General features: G+C 36.5%; 1 protein-coding gene across 6 annotated transcripts in view; it reads left to right on the forward strand.

Moving 5' to 3' along the window:
- Window positions 1-26,433, forward strand: part of Fas3 (fasciclin 3) — a 491,319-nt gene that overhangs the window by 330,801 nt on the left and 134,085 nt on the right. The window lies entirely within an intron of this gene.

The raw sequence follows: 26,433 nt of genomic DNA on the forward strand, positions 1-26,433 counted from the left end.
ATTTATTTCAAAAGTCATCGATCATTTTTTGATGGTTTCATGTTCACTGTCGCTTTAATGGATTATAAAATGAAGGAAAAGTTCTTCCTTTAAATTTAGATTTAAAGGAAATAACTCTGTAAACAATCTCAGCCTGATTTTGAACAAAATTTAAGAGGATGAAGGGAATAGAGCTCTGCTACGTCATCACTCTAGTCTCATATCTACTAAGGGTGCGTTCCACTAAGCGTTCACAACGACCGCGGTTTTGCCCGTTCCACTTGCACTTGCGACCGTTACAATCAAAAACTCAAGTGAAATGGGGACTATGGGGCGTTTTAACCGTTCATGTAAACATTACAAATGGCGACCTCGAAAATAAGTCAGAAGCTTTAAGTGGTTATTTTTTAATTTTAACCCCGTTTAAAAGCAGTTACAATAAACTTTATTAATTATTGGTAAAGTTGACTTATATTAAAAATATATATATAATTCAATTTTTTATATTACATTTTAGTGGAGTATTTATATCTCCTTAACAAAAACTTACAGTTTAAAAAGTTAAGTATAAGGGTTGATTAAACGCCAAAAGGTACACAAATCAGCGAGTATCCAACATTTCATTAATACTTCATTAATATTTAAATAATTCTACTGCATTAATTTTCATTAATAAGTTATTTTTTAGAATTTATTAGATGTCACAGACCCTTATACTGGCCATTTTCGTCTACAAAATATATGTTCAAGTAGCACTGTAGATTGACTGTAATATCTAGTTATCTATAATAATGAAACTATTAATTACAGGTTAAAAAGAAAAACGTTACAAAAAATAAAAAAAAATTATGAGGCTAAAAAATTCAAAACTTTCTTTTAAAAGAAACTTCACCAACATACATCAATGATTTTCAAAAATCGTCGGTTTAAGTTCATTCTTCGATTAAAGTAATTGTTATTTTATGAAGTAGTCAAACGTTTATAATAATAGGTAATAATTATCTGGCTTTATCGCAAGTAACATAGTTTTCTTCAATTACATTCTCAATGTAGGTATTCATCCCACAATGTTGTATATATGTAATAAAGTGAATAAGATATGCATATTTTTAGGACAGCTAATTATTCCAGTATTTTACTATAAGTAAAATTAGGGGGACTAAATTAAATTACAATCGAGAAATGAATGTTTAATAATCTACTTGTTATAACTGTGTGTTATTTGTGCTCTCGAATATTTCGGTAAGACGAATTCAAGACTGAAATATTGTTTTAAATCCTCCGTGATTCAAATTTAAACAGTAGCCTACTCTAACTTTGTCTTTTTCTACTTTAACATGCATGTACATATATGTGATTTATCATAATTATAACAAAAAAATATTATAAATGAAGTGGCCAGCATAAGGGTCTGTGACATCTAATAAATTCTAAAAAATAACTTATTAATGAAAATTAATGCAGTAGAATTATTTAAATATTAATGAAGTATTAATGAAATGTTGGATACTCGCTGATTTGTGTACCTTTTGGCGTTTAATCAACCCTTATACTTAACTTTTTAAACTGTAAGTTTTTGTTAAGGAGATTTTTGTACCTTTTGGATAGATTTTCCTTTTTGTCTATTTTACAAAGTTACATATCTGCTTTACAGATTTTTTTAAAATTTGGAATAAGCAATTCTATAATTATAACCTGATAAGGTGTTAAGTCGGAACCGTAACTACCACTGGAGAGATCTTTTTAAAGAATGATTATAGTTGCGGTCCCCCAAACCATCCCCAATAACAATGTTTTTGAAAAAGCGTTTTGAATAACATAGGAAGGTATTTGTACGTAAATAGCAAAATTAAACTGCGATTTCAGTACTTCCTTTTAAGAGGAGTAAGAAAAATAAACTACGATTGCAGTACTTCTCCCTAAAAGGCAAAGAGGCAAAGATTTTTTAATCGAACGACAATTCATTGATTTAAATCGGTTCACTCATTGATAATTTAAACGATTGCAGTACTTCCTCTTAGTAGGTGAAAGAGCATCAGCAACGTAGAGGAGCTTTAACCACTTATTCGAGCTGAATTTTATCAAAATCGTACTAAGCGTTATAGAAATATTGGTAATAATAGTTTTAGAAAGGGCCTTATTTGGGTGGGGCGAACTCCCCTCCTTATGAGGCACGGCGTCGAGACTTTTAAAGTGCAAATCTGTACAAAATTTCGATTCGAATGACACTTCGGTCGGTTCACGTGTCGATAATTTGAAACGATTGCTATACTTCCCCTTAACAAGTGTAAGAGCTGATCGCCGCTTTAATGTTGCGTAGGGGAGCCCTAACCCTATCATCCTACCAAATTTTATCAAAATCGGGCCAAGATTTACAGAGTAATTAGTAATAATAATTTTGGAGGGGGCCTTACATAAAGGGGGCTAACTCCTCTCCCATTCCATGTATAGGATCGAGACCCCCAAAAGGCACATCTACATAAAATTCCGAATCGAATGACACCTCATTCATAAAAATCGGTTCACGCGTTTAGGCGCTACGTTGTTTACAAAAAAGGTAACAAGAAGAAGAAGAACAAGAAGAACAAGAACAAGAACAAGAACATTTTTTGAAAAAGCCGTTTTTGCTCATTTTCGGCAACTTTTTTCTCGAAACCTATTAAATCTGGGTCGTTACAAAACAAATACAGTGATAAAGGAGGGTTTGCCCTATAATTTAAAGAAAATTTGGGAATTTTATCTTTTATAGAAAAAGAGAATAAAATTGTCAAAGTTGGGTGTTTTTCAACGTTACGCTTTTTCGTGCAGTTTTTGACGATCAACCCTTATACAACTGTCCTACCGGACAGTTTTAATACGTTTAAACAAAAATTAAAATGTCTTTTGTGGCAACAGTAGGATATTTATTAATGCAACGTAATAATGCTTTAGAAAGTTCTTTATCTAGTTCCGACGAAGAGTGGAATGCAATTTTACAAAATCGCAATAGTGAAAAGTCAGTCACGTATTATTCAACTATCAAAGTGTAATTGGTCGTTATTCAGTGATTTAGTATGTAAAGGGATAAGTAATTTTTCATTTTATTATTTTTTTTTAGACTTTCGAGAAACACATTCAATTATTCACATGAGATAATACTTTCATTTACCTGATATAATTTTTTTTTCCGTCGCCATGTTTGCTTTTAAAAATATGGCGCCAAATTTCTGAACGCCCACTTCGACCCAGCTCTTAAAGGTTGTGAGCTTCGCGTGAGCAGAAAATAATGACGTCATTAGTGACGTTTTCGGCACGACCGCCACTATGGACCGTGGTCATCATGTGGAACGGCTGAAGATATTATTTTGATCGTTGTAAGCGCTTAGTGGAACGCACCCTATGAGGAAGTATTGCAGTCGATACAAATTATCGACACTTGAATCGATTTTTTTACAAGAATGAAATTAAATCAAATCAAATTTTATTGCTTCCAAAAATATTAAATTTTACAGCAAACAGTTCAACATAGTTAACGCACAGCTTTTTGTGTAAACCTAAAGATAATAGTAATTTTCGTCAATGAACAAAAAACACAGTAAGAAATAAAATAAAATAAAAAAATATATATATATGTAAATATAAATATATATATATATATATATATATATATATATATATTCTTCTTTTCTTTTAATGGCAAAAACATACAAACAATAAGTGTAACAGAACATTGGCAAGAGAACAAAATATAAACAAATAAAACAATGACTTCTTAGAAATATATATGAACTTTGACCTTTTGTACAGTTAGCACTATTGTATTATTTAATATACTAATTATTATTACTTATTTATTTATTTTGTAAGACGGAAAATTTCAACTTAAAGTTATTCTTGTTTATCTGTTTAATTTCTGAATTACAACTGTTTCAATTTTTTTTTTTTTCCTAATCTCTAAACATTTGATGACAAGGTAATACATGTTCTTAACCTTTTACCTTCGAACTGTCAAAATTATATCCAGCGCATCTAGTTTTGGTTGCATTTTTCATGAAAGAAGTTGTCATTCGATTCGAATTGTGCCTAGTTTAGAAGGCTTGTTTACACCCTACGTAAAATTAAGGCCCCCACCCTTTTAAAATTATTATTTATTATAAATCTGAATATTTTGTTTTTTTATTAACTTGTAAATGATGATCACATTGATTACTCATTTAGAAAGTTTCAAATGACCTATTTTTACACCAGATGACGCATATCGTACAGCTAATTATGTTTCTGATTCATCTGATTCATTGTCAGCTTCACCTTGGTGAATATTTTACTCCCTTTACTTACTCAGCAAATATCATTGCTACAATTTACTCTGTAAATACAGTTTCCGGTTTATGCAACAATTGATTGCTACCAAAATTATCCACTATACACTCTCACGACATACTATAAATTCCACCAGTTTTTCCACATTTCCTTTTTTGGAAACGCTGAAATCACTCAAAGTCGTGTGAGTTTTCCCTAAAACACCAGATTATATTTTCTTTTTTTAACATTAATTTTTAAGAAATAGAAAATGTCCGTAAAACTGTTATTATGGACCCATTGAATTCAGAATAAGTTGTTGGTTTCTAACCATTTAGTTAATGTAATGTTCTGTTGAATTAAACCCTTTTTTAGCTGACGGACTTCCGTAATTTCTAGAGATTTGGTTTCCGCCCTTAAATCTGAGGATTACGATGTTTAGAGTCTTATTTGAGGTTAACATTTAAAGTCTTATCCGGTTCCCACTTCTGTAAAAAGTTACACCATAAGTATTTTTAAGCTACGCCAAAATAAACATTAAATAATAAATATTAAATACCTAGATTAATCTTCTCTCTAGCGAACCATTGATTCCCTACCTTAGTAACAAACAGAGTTCAGAGTTCGCGATATCACCGGAAGTAGCCGTTCTGAGAAAACGTGAGTTCGAACAAGAGTGTAGTTAAAGTGCCATTTGTGTAACAATGTACGGTGCTATGTCTTGGGTACTTTTTTAGGGTTAAAAATGTTGCTGAAATTCCAAAACCGGAAGTAAGCCGCTATTTCCAGATTGTTCACGTTTTTGAGATTTTCGGGATTCGAAATTCGGTTCCGGGATTTCTGTTAACTCTCGTATACACATTACGTAGAGATTGTAGATTGTATTAAAAGGGCGGCTCCACCAAAAAGGGGAAGGAACGCAGGCAATCCAAAATGGCCACTGTTCCCCGCCCCACCACTCATCTTATGAGAGACACCGGGGCTTCAAGACCAAAAATCCGGCTAAAGTTTGCCAGTTGTCAATACAATAAACTATAAAGTAGCAACAGGACACTAAGGCGCATGGCGACTCAAATCGCCCAGTGCACTGGAATAAACCTAGAAAGTTCTGGTAAAGATTACCAGATGCTACAATCTCCGGTAGGGAGACATTTAACCTCCCGAAGATGAGGAACCTATCTAGTTTTATTTAGAATAAACTGGACATACCTCTACAAAGTGCCGCACAGTCTCATTGGGGAGCTCCCACAGCCTGCGCAAATTGATTTATTGCTTTTATGGTTCCAGAGGAGTTTGGACAGCGTAGGGATCAGTCCTTCCCAAAAAAAAGACTGAGGTTACCCACTTCCTCAGGTTCGCGAAAGACCATTTCCGTCACAGAAATATTTTCGATGGTTTTCTCTCATTCACGGTTCGAGATGATGAAGGGACCAGTATTCCTCGACGTTAGGAAGCGAAGGAACTGTAAAGGAGGAAGGTTTGGCAATGCCTGGATACTCTGCGCAATACTAGATTTTAGTGGAAACCCGGTTTTAACCCCCAGAGGGATAGTTCAGATATCAGGCACCCACATACCTGTTACAGACACACTCACCCGTGGTGAAGTTCACGTACAGGCGACATCCTCCATAATGGGAACAGTGTAGCACACATACTATGTGAACGGTCGATTGAACAAAATCCCTCCGGCCCGTCTTCTCCTAAGACCTCCCCCAAGGCCTTAGCGGTGAATTCCCTTCCACCAAGAGACCGTGTATGGCGAGGAGAATGACTCTCTTCTATCCCAGATGGCTGAGTGCGGCCGGAAGTTCGGCAAGGTTCACTCCGAAGTCATGCTGTGATCTTCCACTTTACCCGGCCTCCACTAACCTCCTAGTGCTTACCTTATCTCTTTTACAGTCTAGATACCTCTTCACACAGTTTATCTCCCTCTAACATTACGTTCCTGTTCTCTCCCTTCCTTATCATAAGATCTCCTACTCTTGGAAGTCTCCTTTTCAGAATCCATGATTATCCCTAGTGTCAGCTTACAAGGTGGCCCACTACCTTATTCTAACCCGGGGATTCACCTACAGAAAGAGATGCAAATGCAAAAGTATATCTATATATGGACCAAAGCTCCGCTTTATCTCACAAAATTACGTTACTTTTAATTAAAATAATTTCTTTATGGTCACAAAATTAAATTGAAAGTTTTCTTTACAAGGAAATGGAAAATTTGGTGGGAAATGGCTCGAGGGAAATTCAGCGTCTTCATTGAGGCCTTTAGATTTTCTCTTCTCCAAATTCTAACCTCTTTCCGGCTTTTGTCGTTTACGTGTAGATGGCACTGTTGAAGTTTGATTATTTTCCGGAGTTTTCTTATTCATTTCCTGACTAGGTATGTGATATTTTGTTCTAGATATATTTTAGGCGAAGAGCGAATACATTTCTGAACTAGACTCTTGAAGTTGTATGAATGGACATCTTGTTAGTTGTTGCTTTTTCTTTGCAGTATTGATCATTCATAATTTACAGCAAATATTGAATTAAGTAGGCGCAATCGATCAGTAAAATTCGATAAAACGTTCCGAATCGGCTCAGTTTTGTGGATAAGATGTTTTTCTTTCCGCCATATTAGATTCATTTAATTCATCCATCCCGACACTTCCTTTTCTACTCGTATGTAGTTTTGATTGTCGGCACTTTTTTGGCCCCCACAAAAGAACTTACAGGTATAAGAGTATTCTTTGATTAAAAATTCAGAATTTACTTCTTCGAATGAAACATTAACTTAAAGTATACCAAAAGCATTCGAGACTATAATAAGGCAGTTATGGGGTAGTTTGAATCAGTAATCGTTGAGAAGACCAGTTAACTTCACCAAAACGGGTCAATGTTTGATATTATCTTCTAAGAGTAATAATTCAGAATAACGATCAAGTTGAACGGAACAGCAGACATAGACAGAGGAAATAGACAAGTAATGATCAGCACCAAAGGCACTTACCCTCAATGCTGAAGTTCCTTTAGCCCCAGCTCAACTGCAGAGAACTCACTTTGATCGTCTTTCTCCCTTCTTCCCTATAATCAGTGTTTAGTCTTCCACTGTAAATTTGAGTCACATACAACAGTTATCCCAATGGAATTGTTTGGGTAAGCAAGCAAATCTCTTTTATGTCTTCCCTAACCTGACCTAATCGCTATGGTTATTGAAATGTCTGGGGAACGCCAGCCAGCCAGCCATTCCGTCGCACAACTTTGTCCACAAAGAGGATGGAATGTAGAAATGATGTGACTAACGTATAATTAATTTCTAGACTAGTGCTCAAATTAATTGGTGTAAACAACGTGAATGGAAGGAGGGATAGCTTCATGGAGGAGGTTGTCTTTGGCAGCGCCAAAGCTTTGGTGTGTCGTTGTGGATGAACTGTAAACGTGAATGAAATCATCATTATTTGAGGCTCTACTTAGTGTGGTGAGAGAAATAGAAATGAGATGATGTGAGAGGCGTTTAAAAAAAAAAAATAATCCAGAAGGAGTAAATGGCATGCCAAAAATTCCAAAAGGAGTTGAAAGACGTGCCAAAAAATTCCAGATGGAGTAAATGGCATGCCAAAAATTTCAAAAGGAGTAAATGACATGCCAAAAATTCCAAAAGGAGTTGAAAGACGTGCCAAAAATTCCAGATGGAGTAAATGGCATGCCAAAAATTTCAAAAGGAGTAAATGGCATGCCAAAAATTCCAAAAGGAGTTGAAAGACGTGCCAAAAAATTCCAGATGGAGTAAATGGCATGCCAAAAATTTCAAAAGGAGTAAATGGCATGCCAAAAATTCCAAAAGGAGTTGAAAGACGTGCCAAAAATTCCAGATGGAGTAAATGACTTGCCAAAAATTTCAGGAGTAAATGACATGCCAAAAATTTCAGGAGTAAATGACATGCCAAAAATAAAATACGTTATTACTCACTCATTCTCTTTCTCTTACCGCAAGTTACGGAATTAAATTTGACTCTGAATTTGTATTGAGAAGTATATTAGTTGTGTTTCCGGTGAGCAGATTTTTTTAAAAGAACCTCTTCCAAAAGAGGTCCATATAACATCCGACATTTACGATTTATTTATGAGTTGACAATATTTCGTTATCACACTCACACTGCCCCACAAAATACTGCTGAGTGGGAGAATTGTTAGATTCCTTCTAAAGTGAATAATAGATAATTGTAGCTTAAACGTTTGGAGTGTGGAGAAACCGGAAGTTAGAGCTTTGAGAGTAGGAGGAAGTCGTCTGAGTGATCACACCAGATTTCCTTAAGCCCTTAGCGGTGCTTATCAAGCATGACAGGGCACTTCACAGCGATCTTGAGCTTTTGCTGAGCTTTAAAAGCGATGCTTTTTAGTAGTTACCCAGCAAGTTGCTGAACATCTTCTAACCACGTGATGATACTTATCTCTTTTTTAGTTTTTTGTTGGAAATGTAGAAAACATTAAGTAAGTGAGGCTATGTGGGGCACCTCCCTCGGGAGTTGAAGGAATCCCCCCAGTAGAACTCAGGTAGCAACTTGCCAAGAGATGTACGCTGAACTCCTTTAAACTGTAATATTCCAACCTTCATCTGTTAAAAGCTCTCATCGATTGGATGGACTTTGTTACACTCCAAAATACTTTTTAGAGTTCATCTTTTATTTAAGAGAATTCACTTCTTTTATTTATTTTTATTTTTTTCCCCCATCCCCATATTTCTATCCATTTTATATCGATGAGGTTATATCTTCTGTTGATTGAAGCATTCACTGGAAGATGACCCAGTTTCACTTCTCTAGAAATCACATTCATCTCCTGTGGCCATTAGTAGATGTCTCCTCTTTAAAGAGATTTTACAAATTAGAAACATCTTCAACTACTTCTTACTAAAAGAAAAAATGTGCAGATTATCAAATTTTGGAGTTTTCACTGTAAATAATTGAGGTTCCATGGATTTGGGAAAAAGTGAATGGTTTTACAAGTTGTTCTGTCGTCGAATGGTTGGTCTGATCGACATCCGGTGTACCCAGAAAATTTATTGCAAAAAAATATTCGTAGAAAATTTAAATTTAATTTTCCATTTTCCTATTAGTTACTAACAGCGGATGCAACAATGAGGTTTTCAAAGCCGGCCTGCCGGAAGTGCTAGTTAAATCTGTTTTTCCGGTTATTTTGAAATTTTCTCGGAAATACGAGGGTCGTTTGAAAAGTCCGTGCAAAAATAAAAATTACTTAATTTTTTGGGGTAAACCTTTTTTATTTTTCAACATAGTCTCCTTTTAGGCTTATACACTCCGTCCAACGCTGCTCTAGTTTGTTGATCTCTTCCGAATAATAGGATTTGTCCAAGTCTGAAAAATAGCCATTCGTTTCTGCAATCACCTCCTCGTTTGAATAAAATCTTTTTCCCGCCAGCCATTTCTTCATATTGGGGAACAAATAGTAGTCCGAGGGAGCCAAGTCTGGAGAATAGGGGGGATGTGAAACTAGTTGGAACCCTATTTCCATTAATTTTGCGACCACAACTGCTGAGGTGTGAGCTGGTGCGTTGTCGTGATGGAAAAGGACTTTTTTGTGGGCCAATCGTGGGCGTTTTTCTTGCAGCTCGGTTTTCAAACGGTCCAATAACGATGAATAATATGCACCTGTAATAGTTTTACCCTTTTCCAGATAGTCGATGAGGATTATTCCTTGCGAATCCCAAAAGACAGTCGCCATAATATTTCCGGCCGAAGGAACGGTCTTCGCCTTTTTTTGGCGCAGATTCCCCCCTTGGTAACCCATTGTTTAGATTGTTCTTTGGTCTCAGGAGTGTAGTGATGTATTCATGTTTCATCCACAGTGACGAAACGACGCTTAAAGTCCTGCGGATTCTTCTGGAACAACTGCAAACCGTCCTTGCAACACTTCACACGATTTCGTTTTTGGTCAAGCGTGAGCAATCGCGGCACCCATCTTGCGGATAGCTTTGTCATGTCCAAATGTTGATGCAAAATATTATGTACCCGTTCATTCGAGATGCCCACAGCACTAGCAATCTCACGCACCTTCACTCTTCTGTCATCCATCACCATGTCATGGATTTTATCAATGATTTCTGGAGTAGTAACCTCAACAGGGCGTCCAGAACACGTTCAGCGTCACTTGTGCCCATATGGCCACTCCGAAAATTTTGAAACCACTTATAAACTGTTCTAATAGAAGGTGCAGAGTCATTATAATGTTTATCAAGCTTCTCTTTAGTCTCCTGAGGCGTTTTGCCTTTCATAAAATAGTGTTTAATCAACACACGAAATTCTTTTTCGTCCATTTTTTGAAAATCACTCGACTTCCTCGATTCAAACGAATGCCAAACACAAAGAAATAGACCGATCTGGCTGAAACTTGGTGTGTGTTCTTCCAAGAGATGCTACTAACTAAACATAACCTCGATACGCTTGGTGCTATCTCTCTGACTTTGCACGGACTTTTCAAACGACCCACGTAGCTCCAGCGATTTTCTTTGAACTTTGTGCTTCAATTGCATTCACTCATCGACAACTTTTATGGAAAACCGTTTTTCCCAGGGAATTTCATTGCGGTTGTAGTAGATATTTCATTGTACTATATCATCCTTGGTACCAGCCAAGGGGCTTGGGGGGGGGGGAATCGCATCGGAAGTATCAATTCATTGAATGGTTTTCTTTTCTTTTTTTTCTCTTTTCAGTATCTTTTTTCGGAAAATATCTTAAACGTAGAAACGCTTTTATAGAAAATCTCCAAACAAAAACAACTGGAAAATAGAGGAACTTTCGGTTGGCTAATTCCGGCCCGATGGTGGAGGCTAATTACTGTTCGTACTTCCTGTAAAAAAGTAAAAAGTAAAGTAATTGCCTATTTTTTCCAATTAGGTGTCGCGGACGGAGGCGACTAACAAACATACTTTACTGTAAATTTCTCATATTAATCATTAAATAAAATCCAAGGTTTAGACACTATTTCCTGTAATATCTCGTTTTTCAGCTGCGTTACTGACCACAAAGTTCATAGACAAACTGACAAACATAAACATTCACTCTTTTTTTTGAAAAAAAAAGTTGTAAAGATGACATAAATGGAAATGGAAAGCTGCACAGCATCTCTCTCTCTGTTACTTTCTAAAAGTTCCACAATTTCACCTTGTCTCTTTGCTCTACATTTAATCAGTTAGCGGGTAACACAAAGATAATCTCTTGATGATCTCTATTTTAGTCACTTTGACTGTTTGATAGAAGAACATTAACTGTAAAAGTAATTAATGACTGAAACTTTCCCAGCATCAAGTGTTTTAGAATGATGGATGGATATACATTAAATATTAGCAGAATTAAAGCAGCCTCTCTGGAGAGATTTGCATGTGAAAATAATTTACACAGGTGTGAACTTTGGATTGTCAAAGATAACGCACTTCTGACTATCCCTAGCCTACTTACAATCGAGTCAGACTCTGTTTTTTTAGGATCGATGTCAATTTTACAACATTCCCCCAACCCTTATTGTTTGAATAAGTAAAAAAAGTAAAGTAAAGTAATCGCCAATTTTTTCATGCGGGGCTTAACGTCCAACTACCAAGTAGGTGTCGTGGATGAAGTCGACTAACAAACATACTTTACTGTAAATTTCTTTTATTAACCATTAAATAAAATCCAAGTCCTAAAACCGGGGAATCGAACCCACTAAACCAACAATACATTTTAGCTTTGCGGGTCTAGTCTCTTAACCGCTCGGCTATCGTGGCGCCTATATTGCTTCAATATTTTTTTCTTATCTCTTACCAAACTACTGATAAGTAAAGTTTTTGAGGTCTTGATAAATTATTTTGAAAGCAAGTTGGCATCGTTTTTAAGGTCCTTCTGAGTTCGAAAATAGTCTTGAGTGTATGTCTGTCTGACTATGAGCGGAAAAATCACAAAAACTGGAAATCACAGGAAGCGGAAACAACCTGTATCTTAGCGATACAAAAAACATCGCAACCGGAAGTTCAACTTTACTAAATTAATTTTTTTACTTTTTTAAAAAATTTTTTATATTCAATTGTACTCATAGTTGATTTACTTGACTAAGAAATTTCCATAGTCAAATGTTAGAACTATATTTGGGCCATTATTATGTAGAGTTTAAAGAAAATCATTGAAACCTTGAAGGTTTTCTACATGTGGGCGTGGTGTTTCTTGATGTGGGCGTGGGCTACTAAACTTTTCTTTATTTGGATTGGCCCAAATGTACCTCCTTTATTTTAGACCTTCATTGTGATTAGTCAATTATTTATTGCTGATTATTTTAAAGAATAATACGTTTTAGATGTTTTTTTAAATTAATTTTTTCACCGTAGGTATTTAAAGAATAATCAAATTACGATTTGTGTTTAGAAGAGTTTTAAGTGGAACAGTTTAGAATTGAGTTATTTGTGATGCTGTAGCCGAGAGACGGTTACCATTATGCTCAACTGCACATTTTAATGTTCAGTTATATGAGCATTGAAAGATGAATAGCGTCAGTGTGCTTGCGTGCATGATGTATGCATGATGTACAATCTTCTTTCACACATTCACAAGTGTAAGATTGATTAATTAAGTAAAAACATAATAACCTTCCTCCAGTAAGATTGCAACAGCTGAAAGAGCAGCGTCATTACAGTGAATGCCTTCAATGATTCACGCGTGAGTATCAAGTATAACTTTTTTAAACAGGAAATATGAACTGACAGACAGAGATAAACATGGTGATCTATGTTGTCTGTAAGGAAGGAGATGTACACTAAACCGTGTGCATGGTGCAATATAGTTACATGTTCTATGTAGCATAAACTATGCTCACACATAAACATGCAATTTCTATTTAACCTCAAAACTAGGCTGCCTATAATTTCCATACAAAATATATATCATAGCTAGATGTATTTATTATACATACAATGCACATTCATATCCATGTAGTTCATGCAGCACCCACTAGCTAACTTTGCATGCAACAGTAGGCATACCACTTTTGGTCCTTTTTAGTGTAAAAGGGCGGCGTGGTTGAAACCTCACATTCCTTCTATTTACGCGCCAACATCTCGAACACGTTTATTTCATTCGCTAACTCCAAGTACATGCTGCATTTACACTGGGCAAATAATCATGCACATACAAACATGCATAATTACGTATTAAACAAAAAAAAAAAAAATGATTAAGAACTAATGGAAAACTCTCGTAATTTTTCCCCGAGCTTTCCAAGCCAATTTTCTGTTAATGCTTCAACACTGCTCTACTTTTCAGAAAACTCTGTTTTAATTATGCTAATGTGTTTATTTACTGAACTCTTTATTTTATTTCTTTGAACAGCTTTTCTTTTTTGGTTATTAAAGTCATCAAACTAATTAATTAATTGACTTGATGGAAAATTGGCCAGGTCCATAGTGCCGGATGTCACTAATTTTATCAGTCGTAGCACGCAAGTTTTTCCTATTTATTTTCCAGTCTAGAAATTTCATCACAGGTTGATTAATCAATGAATCAGGCGCCATCATCGTGTTGGTTACCTAGTTGAAGTAAAAATTCTCTTTACCAAAACTCTAATGATGAAAAACCCCTAAGCCAAGAAAGAAAAATTTGAAAAAATGCATTTCCGGTACACGATCTTAATTTCTTCTGACCGGAAGTCATTAGGCGGAAGCTGGGAATGAGGCTTCAAAAAGGGACTCATTTGGCTCAGGTCTTTCAACAATATTTTAAACTGATTCCCTGAATCTTTAAAATTTTTAACCCGATTCCCGTGAAGCTGTAAAATTCTCAAATCCAGACAGAATTAAATTTCTCCATTACGTATTTCTGCAACACAAAAAATGTTTTATTTAAAGAAAGACTTTTGTTGATTTTAAAGACAAAAGACAACCAGGCCCTTCTTTATTTATTTTTATAAAGTCTAAGGAAGATGATATTAAATTAAAACTGTCAGTTTATCGGGAGTAGGGAGAGAGAAGATCGTCCTTTATCCCCTCCTCTCACTCCTCCCTAGGATATCTTTCAGCCATAAATCAATTGATTTTTATCTCCCCTAAATCTATTTATAAGTTTATCTTCAGACATGATCTTTAGCGAACTCTATTTTCTACCAGTTATCTTTTATTGATTTAGGGTTTTTGGTTCTACCTTCGATTTTAACTTTTTCACCTACACTCTTGGAGATGTTGATGTATTTTTTTTTTTTGAAAAAAAAAATAATAATAATAAAAGCTGGCAAACTTCTGGTAAATTTGGTTTTCTTTGGAATTTGGATCTTAATAAAATACGAGTCATCAAATTAATTGGTAAGTAAATTAATTGATTGATTCAGGAGATGTAGCTATGTCAAGAACCCCGCAGAAGAATGAATCCCGAAGGGGTCCACACATGGAGTGATTAGGTCAGGTACTCGTAACCAGTCATCTTCCTGACGGAAATGCAAGCAATAGGAATATAAATTCAGTATTACTTGACAGAAAATACCAGAATCAGGCGATAGTTATAGTTCCCAGTAGCCAGGCCTAACCAAACCTAACCTAACCTAATCCAACCTAACCCAACCTAACCTATCCTAACCTAATCCAACCTAACCCAACCTAACCTAACCTAACCTAACCTAACCTAACCTAGGTTAACCTAACCCAACCCAACCTAACCTAACCTAACCCAACCTAACCTAACCTAAGCTAACCCAAGTCTTTTATCATGAAACATTCCCATATTAAAGGAAAATTATTTTCTAATTTAGGATTATACGAAAGTTTTAAAACTTACCCATTTATTTAAATTAATTTGACAGAAATGTATTATTTCTTCCAGACTTAAAATATTATTAATAAATATATTCAGTTCTTAAAGACTTAGTTTCTAATTGAAATGTCCGACTTGGTAAATGGAAATAAGAGCCGGCTCGGGGGGTGGTGGAGGGGGAGGGTTGAATTTAAACAAAACTCCCATGTAAATATTTAGTAGGTAAAGGGCTTGATGTAAAGCCCTTGGTAGGGCGTGCGTACGCGCATGCCCAACTTTCCTTCCACTGATTCTATTAAACTTCCAAAACAAAATTTTGTTCTGTGAGAATTATTATTTACTGGGACAACTCCATACTAATTGCAAACAGACTAAAATACATGGGTATGAAATATATTATATGAAAATATGTACACTTAAGATTATTCTGAACAATTACACGTACTTCTAATTGGCAATTGAAGGTAAGCAGTTAACATGTTAAAAAGCACTTTTAGCGATGTCCATTAAGAGATACGGTAAGATGTGCGGAGAAGAAAGAGGAGCGAGAAACTTAGAGCTAGGAGAAAGTAGTCAGGGAAGGATAGGGAAAACTGGAAAAGGAGAAGAAACAAAGAGGAAGTCAGGATGTGGAAAAGCCGTAAAGCCCTCTTAGGAGGTCATTAGGAGTGCTTACCATCTCCTCTTGGTACTGGTTAAAGGAGACGGAGGATTAGCAGTCTCTCAAGTATGGACATCAGGCTTTTGTTCTACGTAACAACTGTTTTCGGAGGCTTAGCAGGAAGGGGTGTTTTGAGATATCCTCAAATACCATCTCTGAGAATTTTGAAGGTTTTGTGTTACTATTAAGATCTGCTGTGTCTGCTAACAGTAGTAGGTGAGTCCCTACAGCCTCCCCTTCCAGTTCCAGTATCCCAGAAATCCCAGAATGGGAGAAGATATGTTCTTTTCCAGCACCCAGTAAGTCCTCAGGTGTCTGAATTTTCCTAGAACCCAACGTTTAATAAAAGGTGTATTGCAGTTTCCTCTAACATCCCCACACAATCTGCAAATGTCATCTTGTTACAGTTTTAGCTTCTTTAGGCGACAATGCCTCTCGTGAAGAAACCTGTAAGTTTGTGGAATTTATGTTTACACAGCTCTAGGCAAGCCCAGTAGCAAGTCAGGGAGCGACGTCCAGAGCCGTACCTCTGCAGACTTCCTTTAATTCTCTCTCTCTCTCCTCTCTCTCTCTCTTTTCCTGAAGAAATCGCGTACCTTTAGAAATACAGCTTCAAGCCCCATAAAAGGCGTTTTAAAAGGCTTTGTCTCGCTATGGCTTCACGGTCGTTGAGTTCGTTTAATGGAATCTTTTTAGATTTTTACCATCCTTGGGTTCAGCGTTTGGATGAAAACCAAGCTTTTAGGAAGAACAATTCCTCCTGTTTTTAAGGTTAAATGGTGCCCATCTCTTGCGTGAACTTTCAACTTGAAAATGATAGGAATAGAAACTTCTTCATGGGTTTCGTATACTGGTACCTTCTCAATACCAACCAATCAACTTATTCTTAATACCAAAGAGGGCGGATCCTTGCACATCCCGTAAATAAATTTTGGCTCAAACTTTGATCCTGCTCTAAAGTTCTCAGAATTTTAAGATCTGCTGTGTTTGCTAACAGTAGTAGGTGAGTCCCTACAGCATCCCTTCCAGTTCCAGTATCCCAGAAATCCTAGGATTGGAGAACGTATGTTCTTTCCCAGCACCCAGTAAGTCCTCAGGTGTATGAATTTTCCTAGAACCCAGCGTTAGACGGTTACCACTGTGAAAAAGAACTTGAGGGAATGTCGTGCAAAGATGAAGCATCAGATTCTCTGTTAAAGTCCATTAAAAAAACTTTCTAGCTATAAGTTACAGAGTTGTAAATTGTTAACTATGGGGGGGACACTGATAAAGTACCGGCGAGTAACCCAATTCACACTCTCACTGTCTGAAGAATTGGCTAATAAATTGACCTAGTGAAATGAAAAGTGGTAATCCAAAGAGATTGATGTAACGTTGTGAAGATAGATAAGGAAAGATAAGGCAAAATCTTTCTTTGGAGATTGGGGCTTGTGTGTGAGTGAGTGTGAGTGTGTAGTAGAGGATTGAGGGAGCAAGGAGGAGCGGGATTGATGAAGTCAGCTGGAGTAGAAAGAATGGGGAACCTAGCACAGGAAGGAACTACATGGTCTTAAATTACCCAACGCGTATTGACAAGCCTCCTTGTCACTTGCTAGCAAATGGCGCCTAACATCATGCTAATACCCTAATATTTGTACAACCTGAATGGTTTCCCAAAATGGTGTAAACAGGAAAGGAAATCCTACTATTTACTCTTCTTTTATCGTTTAGTGTTCCGTTTCGATTTTACACCGGAAATCCCCATTTTACAATGCCAAAAAAGAAATGGATTTTTTACGTAACTCAAAGTTCAAAAATTGAACTTAATGCAGAATATGTTACTTCGACTTGATGCCAACATGAGTGTACAGGTGTGCCAACTTTTGAAGAGACGCAGACTAACCGGAAGTGAAGCGAATTTGGTTGTGCTTCTATGTAGATCTAAAACTTTTAGAGCATGTTTCATTAGTGAAGTTCCGAGGATTTTTGAAAAGGTTCAACTTTTTGTCTAAGGTGTTGATTCAGTGTAATGTACGGACTCATTACCCAGGAATTCAATACGTAAGCAAATTTAAACTTCAAAAATTTTCATTTTCATCATTGATATGGATATTGCTTTTTTTATACAAAAGAAATTCAAGATTCAAGCTCTTTTTTAAATTCAAGTTTCAAAAACTTTCATTGCGTAATAAATTGAATTGGTTAGAGAAATTCGAGCAAGTTTCCCACCAGAGTTTTGTTGTATATTCATAAATATTTGCAGCATCAGTAACATCGGAAATCATTGGTACTGAAACATCGGCGTAATGTGGATTTAGAATCAAAGTAAGGAGTAGATGTGTACAACTTAAAATACGAACATTTATTGAGCGAATTAAGTGTTAACACTTCCTTCGACTTGATAAAGGTACCGGAAAAGATGAGAACTGCGGCCTTCGAAGATTACATTTCTTCCCATTATCCGGGCTCATATCGTTTATTTACAGATGGGTCCAAAATCAATAATAAAGTCGGAAGTGCTGTGTATGATCCGGTTCGGAACTATTTTACGATAATTAAATTAGAAGATGAGGCGTCCATCTATACAGCGGAGCTAATTGCTATTTTAACGGTTTTAAAATATATTTATTCGTTGTCGGAGGAAAAATATACCATTATTAGTGACAGCCAGAGTGCGTTGTGTAAATTATCACATATACACAACCAGTCTGCAGGAATGAATCACATTATCGCAGAGATTGTAGAAACTATTGCCATTTTTAAAGAGAAGGGAGTCTGCATTAATTTTTTGTGGGTAAGAGGTCATTGTGGTATAAAAGAGAATGAAATTGTTGATACACTTGCAAAGGAAGCCACCAATAGTGGGGAAATGGCTAATTATAAATTACCACACACCGATATCAAGGGTATAATTGCAAAAAAGCAGCACTACAAAAATGGCAGACAGATTACAATAATGGTGATAAAGGTAGATTCTATAAAACTATGGCAGATCAGTTACCTAGACAACCATGGTTTAAGGGAACTGTCACTAATAAATGGGTTGTTACGACAATAAGCAGGCTGAGAGCGAACCACGCGGTGTGCGGATCGTATCTACACAGGATCAACAAAAGGTCCTCTCTCCTCTTTGCGTGGATTGCAATGAGGAGAAGGATTTCAAACATATAATAATATGTCCACGTTATGTGGTAGAAAGGAAACGAATGTTTGACGATATATACAGGTATTTAGATGCACCATTTCGCTACGAAGACATTATATTCTCCACCAACAGTTATGTGCTTAAGTCGATAGCAGAGCTAGCAATGAAATATGAATGTATTTAGAAGCTATAGCCGAATTAGAATGAATGGAACAAAATGCTTAGAGAAGGATTACGTGATTTTAATTTTGGTTAAGCGAGAAGGATGGCAGGAGCACAGAGTGCTGCTCCATCCATTAGCAGTAGTTTATGTAAATAGCGGTATATAGTAGAATGATGAATGTGTGAAGCGAATGTATTTGTAGGTAAGAATGGAGAGTAAGTGATATTCTAGTGATAAGCACCTAGACGATGCTGGCTGTATGGCGGAAGCCAATGCCAAAAAAAGAAAACAAAAAAAAAAAAAAAAAAAAGGAGCGTTAGCAATTTTCATCGAAAGGATTGGATTTTGTAGATATAGGAAGCTTTGGCTTTGGCCCTAAAGTTCCATTTAGCATGTCCAGACTGGAGATTCACTATCTCATTGTGTAGCTAAGTCGTTGGTTGTTTAGCGTAAGTTTCGATCGTATGCCAAGAAGTCTATAGAGAAGTTGGAATCCCTGTTCAGTATTTGCCGTTTAAGTCTGGTGGATTCCCCAGGTTGGACGTTTACCAATGAAGAGTCCTGGGGCTGCCAAATTCTGTTTTTAAGAAAATTTATAAACCAAAATTGGGGATCATGGGAAGCCATGTGAGGGATAATCCCGGGTTTTCGTTTTGCCTCTTCCAGAGAATAAATGAACGAAAGAACTTTATACTTCTTTTTACCCTCATCAGTTCAGTTGTCTTCCTTTCTAGAGCCTAATTGGATCCCACCAATGTAATTCTATTCTTTGGACGGTTCACACGATAGTTACCTGCACCTTGTAGTTACTTCAGCAGACAAACAGACACCTTTGCTGTCATTTTCATTTGTTGAAAGAAATACTTCGTCCACTCTGTCTAACTCTTCTTTCTTAACGATATTATTGCTAATTTCTTGATTACTGTGACTAATTATAGTTTTGTGTTTGAATTACGTAATTTTTTTTTTTACAGTTATTCAAAACATGTGCGTGCAGGTATGTACCGCGCGCGGGATAACTGTATTCCGCCAATAATAGGCGGGATAACTCTTTAATGGCGTCACACTTTTGCGGATTTAAAGCTCATGAACCTCACCATCTTGTACCTCAATTTAGTTTTAAGCGACGTCCACGTCACTCAATCCTCATCAAGGCAACGTGACACCCATTTCATAACCTATTTACTTCATGTGGGTAGGCTGTAGCCGGTATTCATTAAGTTCTCCTAACATTGATCGATCATAAAGTCACTTTCACTTGTCGACTCTTTCCCGTATCACAATTAATCCAATGATCTTTTATTTTATTTTTTTAGATTTGGAGTTTTTACGTGAAAATCGGCTAAAAGTGCGAAAATTCTTTAGGAAAAAGCGTTACTTCTGCTAAGCCGATTTACTCCAGATAAATGTAATTCCTTTAATGACTGAACCGGAAATGTGTCCGCCCACACACACTTTAATGGAAGCTGATTCTCCAGAACTGTCTTAAGGAGGATGATATTACTGGGAACAATGTTCGGAATAAAATTTTTTGTAGATCTTTAGATGTCTTTAATGAGTGTATATTAAATATTTTCAGGAAATCGTTGGAGCGAATTACGATTCACAAAAAACTCGAGAAACCTCTTAGCAAAATTGGGTTTCCGGTTGACTTGTTTTCGTTCATTAAGCCACACTTCCTCTTCAATCTAACGTGAACCGTGAACCTAGAAATACGATACCGAAAGATCTGATTGGTACAATTATTTAGGTCCTAGCGTATTCATTGGTGAAAACTAACTTATCATCTCCCGCATTCAGAGGTTCAACCTGTCATTGCCTAAGCGTGGGTTTAGGCGTCTGGGTAGCGTAGGGCTTATCCTCCTTTTACTTATAACTATAATAATTATAAGCCATGTTTGTTTGTTCGTATGTATTTATTTTGTTTTTGTTTCGTTCGCAGGTATGTAAGTAGCAGAAATTACCTTGCTCCGCATGATTATTTATAGATACTCTCTTGAACGGCAAGATGATTAAGGTATGTCTTTGAGTTTTGTTTTCAAGTCAATTCGTTAACAGGACATGGACAAGATTTTTAGCTTATAACTTACCTTGCTCTAGACCAGAGGTCGTCAAAGTGGCCTATATAGGCCCCCAGAATAAAAAATAATGTAACAACAATAGATCACTCTTGATAAACTTCCTGCCAAAGAAAAAATAATTTAAAGAAAAAAAAAGTTATAAAAGAAAAATAAAATATAGATCGCCATTTTTGGGGTGGAACGTCCAGTGACGAGTTTATTGGAATAGGTGTGGCCTGTTTAATGGGGCGTGGCCAGCTAAACTGGTGGGGCCAGTCCTATTGGCCCTTCAACCGCCTACATTTTTTTACACTTTCCATTCTCAATTTTGATTAGTCAATTTTTGATTGCTCATTAAAATACTATTAAATACTAAAATACTTTTGTTAAATATATTTAACAAAAGTAGAAGTCGATCTGAGCCGGGGGGGGGGTCAAAGGAAAAACAATTTCGAACCTAATATAGTGAACCTTGCAAAGAAACACCATGCACACCCATCTCATTAATTAAGAAGCAATACTGTAGTTACTTTACTTATTATTTAATAAATATTAAGGTATTTAAATGTCAACGTTAATATATTTTTCATAAAATTTTTGTTACACAATTTAGAATTACATTAATAAATGTTTAAAATCATAAAATGTACTAGCAGATAGTTTTATTTTAATTAACTGAAAATTACTTTTATGGGAGGGGGTAGGTCGAAAGGAGTCGACAGTCCATAGGCCTACTGTGTGTAGAGCATTTAAAGTGGACTTCAATGACGTATTGGCCAACTTCATATTTTCCCCTGTTCTTCAGTGACGTCACTTTAATTTTTTTTTTCTAAAATCATTACTTTTTTCCAATAAAAATGTTATTACTCAGAAAGTTTTTAGTCCGAATTCTGATTCTGATGACACGGTTAGAAAGACAGAGAAATTTTCTAAAAATTGACACCATTTTGAAGCATAAGTTATTTTCCAAAGAGCCTCAATCTTCCTTCTGGATAATGGAAAAATAAAAGTAATCGAAAATTTTTGAAGAAAACTCATTAGGCCCTTATGGAGATCATTATCAGACCTAGGTGCTGGCCACTTTTCTATAAAAGTTTCCTTGTTTAATGGGCTTTCTAACGCGGTGTATCATTTTCCAGGATTCTTTTATGAGAAATTACGTTTGCTTTGCAAGAAAACGTGTTTACGAGCACTCAAGAGGTTAGTTATCAAGTTGTTTAAGTGATTGAAAATTCTTTTAGATCGGCCAGTAGTCAATTTTTAAAGTAGATTGTCTTGAAATAAGGAAGTCAAGGGTTACAAATTGCACTTTAAAATTTACTTCTGATCTCACTGAAATATTTGAGAAAATGTTAACAAAATATTTTAAACAATATATTATAAAAATGAGAGTAAAAACAAAATTTTTACGTTTAAATACTTTTCTTAAAGGGTTGAATTAAACATAAGTTTGGTTTATTCACTTAGCACATAACATAATACATAAACGCTAACATAAAGCAACATAACCTAACATAAGGTGCGTCACTTGCTACATAAACACACTTACCAACCCAAACAATCATCCCCTCTCACACACCCTCAACAGTGTTGCCACTACTATACCAAATACATTTAAATTTACCTACAATATAAAAAGAAAAGGGTGCGTGTAATGGAAAATTTAAATAAATATATAATTTCCAAATATGAATTGGTAAATACATTTTTCCCACTTTTATTTCCATCTAGCCAACCATCTTTCTGTCAGCTGAGGTTTCTCCACCCACTTCAATTCCATATTCATTTATTGGTTGCTGTGCTACCGAGCGATTTTATTGAGAGATATTATTGCGTACTGCGGTCGGCTTTATATTCCAATTTCAATTACAGTATCTACCCCTCCAATCCAGTTCTCACAGACACACCGCAATGTTACATACAGTATTTCTTATTGGGTGGTTAATAAAAAATAAAATAAAAAATTATATCCGATAACACTTACCTATTGTCTGAAATAATTTGAATGTCAGTAACAAAAAGTATGTTATACAAAATGTAATTTACAGATGTTCCTTTTGTTCGTATTGATTGGATAACCCAAAAGCATCTGATGTTAACTCCTACGCATGATTCTCTCCCTGCCAGTAAAAATGTAATTAAGATTTTTTTTTATACAAAAAAAAGGGGATATAAACGTGCACATCCTGGAAAAAAGAGGGAATTGGGGATTTCTATTTATTCCAGGATTCTGGTCAGGATATATGGCAACTTTCTAGGCTCTCCTGGAAAGGCTGGAGGGGAAAAAAATCTGCTTCAATTAAAGTCGTCTTTGGTGGGTGTAACGGACACTGGATACTAGAGCACTCAAATTTGCAAGGATTTGGAATCAAAACCGGAAATGTACATCAAGCTTAAGCTTTCTGCAATTTCATCGGAACTTTTTTGTTTTATTGAGTGAAATGCTATTTCCGGTAGAAAAAATTTTAACCTTCAAACTGAAGTATTGTAGTTGCCCAGTTAAACTTTCTAAAGTGAAAGACCGCACTTAAACTGAAGTTACCTATTCAGATGGAAGTCTCCCTCCCTTTTACAGAAATTTAACTATTCAAATTGTTCCATTATTGTTTCAAAACGTAGTACTACTACTTAAACGGAAAAGTGTGTTCTAAAATTAATAAATCGCTAACTGCTTAATGGCTTACTTCCTGTCTGAAAGGTCTCGTGAAATAGCTCAATCGAAATATAAAGTTAAAATTTTTTGATAGTCTTCTTTTTTGTACTATAGCGTTCACACACATACTTAGGTGTACTTAGGACTCGCCACAATCAGGATTAGAACAAAGCCTGCCTAGTGGAAAAATGACTACATCTTAGGAAATCGTTTCTTAAGAGGCACTTCTGGGTTGGGGAAGAAGTGGGGTTTTTAAGTTTCCCTCTAAAGTTAAAGTAAAGTAATTGCCTATTAAAAACGAGCTTTACGTCCAACTACCAAATTAGGTGTCGTGGACGGAGGCGACTAGCAAACATACTTTACTGTAAATTTCTTTTATTAACCATTAAATAAAATCCAAGGCCTAAGACCGGGAATCGAACCTACTAAACCAGCAATACATATTAGCTTTGTGGGTCTAGTGTCTTAACCGCTCGGCTACCGTGGCGCCTTAAAGTATTTATAATATCATTGGAAATTAAGTGTGTTAAGTGAAATTTCAGATTTGAAGTTTATGAGTTCATCGGGAGTGCAGTGATTTTTCCTTTTAACGGGAAAATTGTGCAGGTGGAGGCTGAGAGGAATTTTGACACGAACATTTTTGTACAAATTTTCTTTTATTTTCACGTAGGCAGTAAAGAAGCAAATAAAATAAAATGTGAATACATTATTGGTGGAAAAGCGGTGTGTGGCGGAGGGGGATGTTAGTAGTGGTGCGTGGGTGTGAGATGGATTATCTCGCAGCAGCCGGCAGACGGTTGTTTAAAGTAACAAACCTGCCGCACTTCTCCTCAGCCGAGAGTTTATCAAAATGTCGATATAACTTTACATACATGAATAAAAAAATCTTGTAGAAACCTCCTGCTCTCCATTCCCCGCGAGTCCAGCAACCTCCTCTCGCTGGATCAAGTGAGGCAGCCTCTCCAGGACTCTCCTCGTTCAGTTACAATCTCGTTCAGACAATATTACTACGCGAAACCTTCTTAGCATTTCTCTCTTTCTTTTTACGCTTTGTTCATTGCATAAACAGCCACTCTGGCTTCTTGTTCGGCAGCCTCTTCCTGGCCCGCAATTCCGCTTTCTTTCACTGTTCTCCTTTCTCCCCCCTTCTTTTCTTCTTCTTCTCTTCTCCTGGAGTTCCTTCTTTGGAAAATGAAAAAGACGTAGCATTGAAAACAAAAATTTTTTTTTCCCAGAATGTATATTTTAATATTAATTTTTAGTAAAAATAACTTTTCAGTTTGCAACTGTTTACATTGCGTTTGCAATTGAAATTTTCATTTTTTATTTTTAATGTTTTTAAACATTTGCAGTAGCTAGTAAACAATATGAACACTAAAAGAACTAGTCAGTATTCATTACGTAAATGAACATATTTTGAAGACATACAAACTTACGGATACTCCAGACATTCTAATCAAAACTACTGCCGCCACGATAGTTGACTCTCCTTTCTACGGTGACTAACCTCAATCTTCCTCAACGACCTCAACATCCCATTCGTACTTCGCAATTCAGATTATCACAAGCTCCATAATACTGTACCTACTTCCTCTGAATCCAGTTCAGTCCAGTCCAGATCTCATCAGTGAGCTGTCATTCCTGTGCCAGTGGCCTCCCGGGGCTTCCTTGAGGACTGAAGATCATCATGGTCATCGATATCCGGTACAGAGTGTAACTGCTGGGTTCTTTCCGTAATGCTGTTTCTTCTTGCTCTAAATCCAGTCCAGTCCAGTACAGTTTTCATCACTGACCTGTCATTCCTGTGCCAGTGGCCCCCCCGGGACTTCCTTGAGGATTGAAGATCATCATGGTCATCGATATCCGGTACAGAGTGTAACTGCTGGGTTCTTTCCGTAATGCTGTTTCTTCTTGCTCTAAATCCAGTCCAGTCCAGCACAGTTTTCATCACTGACCTGTCATTCCTGTGCCAGTGGCCCCCCCGGGACTTCCTTGAGGATTGAAGATCATCATGGTCATCGATATCCGGTACAGAGTGTAACTGCTGGGTTCTTTCCGTAATGCTGTATCTTCTTGCTCTAAATCCAGTCCAGTACAGTACAGTTTTCATCACTGACCTGTCATTCCTGTGCCAGTGGCCCCCCGGGGCTTCCTTGAGGACTGAAGATCATCATGGTCATCGATATCCGGTACAGAGTGTAACTGCTGGGTTCTTTCCGTAATGCTGTATCTTCTTGCTCTAAATCCAGTCCAGTCCAGTACAGTTTTCATCACTGACCTGTCATTCCTGTGCCAGTGGCCCCCCCGGGACTTCCTTGAGGATTGAAGATCATCATGGTCATCGATATCCGGTACAGAGTGTAACTGCTGGGTTCTTTCCGTAATGCTGTTTCTTCTTGCTCTAAATCCAGTCCAGTCCAGCACAGTTTTCATCACTGACCTGTCATTCCTGTGCCAGTGGCCCCCCCGGGACTTCCTTGAGGATTGAAGATCATCATGGTCATCGATATCCGGTACAGAGTGTAACTGCTTTTCCCCTCTTGTTTTTCACGCACCAATTTAATACCTGCACTACAAATTACTAAATAAATTGAAAATAAAGAAAAAGTTGGTTGAAAATCCGGCTGATCATAGTTGCCACTTTATTGGTATAAATTTGGGGCGGATGTTGGTTATAGTGGTCAAGAGCGTGGCTTTATAAGTGGGAGATCGCCAGTTCGAATCCCCCGGCATATGACTACTTATTTATTTGTTA

Source organism: Rhodnius prolixus, unplaced genomic scaffold, assembly GCF_049639745.1.
Source record: "Rhodnius prolixus isolate KJV_2025 unplaced genomic scaffold, Rpr scaffold_8, whole genome shotgun sequence".
NCBI classification, from domain to species: Eukaryota; Metazoa; Arthropoda; class Insecta; order Hemiptera; family Reduviidae; genus Rhodnius; species Rhodnius prolixus.